General features: G+C 39.2%; 1 pseudogene; it reads left to right on the plus strand.

Annotated features, from left to right (window-relative positions):
• Positions 1 to 1,938: 1,938 nt before the first annotated feature.
• Positions 1,939 to 2,522, plus strand: LOC105505592 (annotated as a pseudogene).
• Positions 2,523 to 2,944: the final 422 nt, after the last annotated feature.

Here is a 2,944-nt window from a genome sequence, read left to right on the forward strand (position 1 = left end):
ATAACTAAATGTTCCTGGGTCTCCAGTTTTGATCCATTAGCAACAGAGGTGAATATTTCTCCTCCCATAAGTTTATAATATAGAATAACAAGAGATAATGAATGTAAAGGCTTAGCAGAATGCGTCATACAGAAGATGCATTTCTATTTCCTTCTCACCTCTTTCCTTCTCCTCCTTCTTCTTGCTATTGCTATTATATTGTTGTAGCTATTATTACTGTTTATTGATGTTATTATTATTACTACATGCAGCAGCTTGAGCATTTTTTTTTTTTTTTTTGAGAATTCCTCAATCCCTCTGCCATTGCAGGCTGTTCGGTTGAATTCTGTATAACTAGTGTTTTCATCCTGGTAGAACAAAATTATGTCTAATCCTTTGAGAGAAGTTTATGAGAACTTCTAAATATACTTGGAACAACAACAGCTTTATAGAGGTTCCTGAAGTTCTGCATTAGGAAGTATAAACAAAATCTGGCAAAATTTGAATTGGCATTTTTCATGTACAATCATCTCTACTGTATTTTATAGATTAGTAATGGTCTTTGACCATTTAAATTACACTTTAGATATCCTATCTGCAATTGCTGTGAATCTGGTTGACACTCCCTTTCTACCTCATCATCAGAATTCTTGAATAAATCAAAAAGAAGACTCAAAAGAACTATTAATCTCATGCCAGGGTCACTGGCAAGGGCTTCACCCTTGGGCCTGTGCACACGGACCTAATTGAGAACAGGCACTCCTGTTTTCATGCCAAAATGTTACATTTTCCAACATTAATCTGGCTACCACATCCCTGATCCTGTGCTCACATGAACCTGAGACCTTAAGCAGACACAGACACAAGTGGCTGGACGTCAAGAGGAACATATCAGTAGACACCAGCAGTCACCAGCAGATCAGTGATGGTGAAATGATGTGGACGCCAAGGGGGAGTTTGGCTGGTGGTGGTTGGAGAATAGTCTGGCCACTGGGCAGCCTGACTCCAGGGGAAGACCACTTTCCCACTCCATACTCCTTTCCGGCTCCCCATCCATCTCACTGAAAGCCACCTCTACCACTCAATAAAACTTTGACTCAACCTTCAGGCCCACTTGTGATCTGATTCTTCTGGTACTCTGGGCAAAAACTCAGGCTGTCACACTGGCCCCCTGTCCTTGAAATAAGGCAGAAGGTCTATTGAGCTGATTAACACAAGCCATCTGCAGACAGCATAGATAAAAGTGGGCATTGGTAGTCCTAGATGCTGCCATGGGGCCAGAGCCCAGAAACAGTCTCCATGGCCTCTGCACCTGTCCACCTGCATGCTGCTCATAGGGGTTTGAGCAGTAGGGCACCAAAGAAGCAAGCCGCATACCTGTTGTATGCCCTGCAAGGGGAATAAGGGAACTCTACCGTTTCAGTCATTTGCATTTTTCTAATGATTAATGACATTCAGCACCTTTCCAGAAATCTATGCCCATTTCTACTTTTTTATAGACTCTAGTACAGTAGGGAAAATACTCCTTTATTATTATTTTTACTGATTTTATTAATCAATGATAGTTATTTTCACATTTATGTCTTCTCACTCTGATATCGGTGTCATCTGTGATACTGTTTTTATTTTCCTTCTATTTTATTTTGCTTAAGTCATCCGGTCCTGTTATATGGATGATGGACATTATGTATAAAGAACTTAGAGACTTTTGTGATATTATTTCCTCACACACACTTAGAATATGCTTCCATCATTTTACTGTAGTCCTAGATTGAGGTGGTCCAGATTTTATGTGGCTTTTCTGTTTCTAGATGCTTTTATTTCTAGAGTGATTCTCTCCTAAATTTTCAACTGAAATCTTGACATTTTACCAGAAAATCTCCTCCTTAAGATCCAAGTAAAGGTTAAAAGTTCTGAGTTGACAGCAAAAGCATTATTAAAATTTTTTCTTTTGCTAAGATGGTGACTCCCATGCATCAGCTCATAGCCCTGAGACAAGCATAAAAAAGCAAATAAGCAACATGTAAGATGTCAGAAATGCTTGGAGTTTGGACACTGGACTTATGAATGCACATGAAAAAGAAATACATACAGAGGCCCTCAAGGACAATAGAACTAAGGAAAACTTTCTAAAAGAAAACAGATTATTATCACAATGAAGGAGCTTTCTTCCGCTTCGTGTTATTGGCATTGGAGCAACCAATGTAGAAAGAAAGACCGAGAAAAAAAGGTCTAAAATGGTAAACAGTTCCAGTAGCAGTAGCAGTGACGGTTCAGCTAGTGATTCTTCATCAGAGAGTGAAGAAACATCTACCTCATCCTCGTCAGAGGACAGTGACACTGATGAAAACTCTTCTAGTTCCTCACGCTCAGTCTCCTCCACAATCTCCTCCTCCTACTCTGATTCAGACTCAGATTCCAGCTCTTCCAGTAGCAGCAGCACCAGCACATATAGCAGCTCCAAGGATGAACCAACAAAGAAGAAGAAAAAGAAAGAGTTGCTCCATCCATATTGGACAGATGGACTGAAAACATTAATGTGATTCTTGAAAGGGAATTTAGAATATGTTAAGGCCAACTAGGTTAACTGGTGAAAATTTCTAGAATTCGAAAGTTTCTAAATATTTTACATTGTAAGAGCATAAAAACAATTAATGGATTAGAGAGACTAACTTATTTGAAGGGAGAATCTTGCTTTTCTTTTTTTATCTTTAAAATATAAAGACACTCTCCCAAGACTAACCCAGGAAGAAGTTGAATCCCTGAATAGACCAATAACAGGCTCTGAAATTGAGCCAAAATTAATAGCCTACCAACCAAAAAAAGTCCAGGAACAGACGGATTCACAACCGAATTCTACCAGAGGTGCAAGGAGGAGCTGGTATCATTCCTTCTGAAATTATTCCAATGAATAGAAAATGAGGGAATCCTCCCTAACTCATTTTATGAGGCCAACATCATCCTG

The sequence above is a fragment of the Colobus angolensis genome, unplaced genomic scaffold, assembly GCF_000951035.1.
Source record: "Colobus angolensis palliatus isolate OR3802 unplaced genomic scaffold, Cang.pa_1.0 Scaffold127, whole genome shotgun sequence".
Classification (NCBI taxonomy): domain Eukaryota; kingdom Metazoa; phylum Chordata; class Mammalia; order Primates; family Cercopithecidae; genus Colobus; species Colobus angolensis.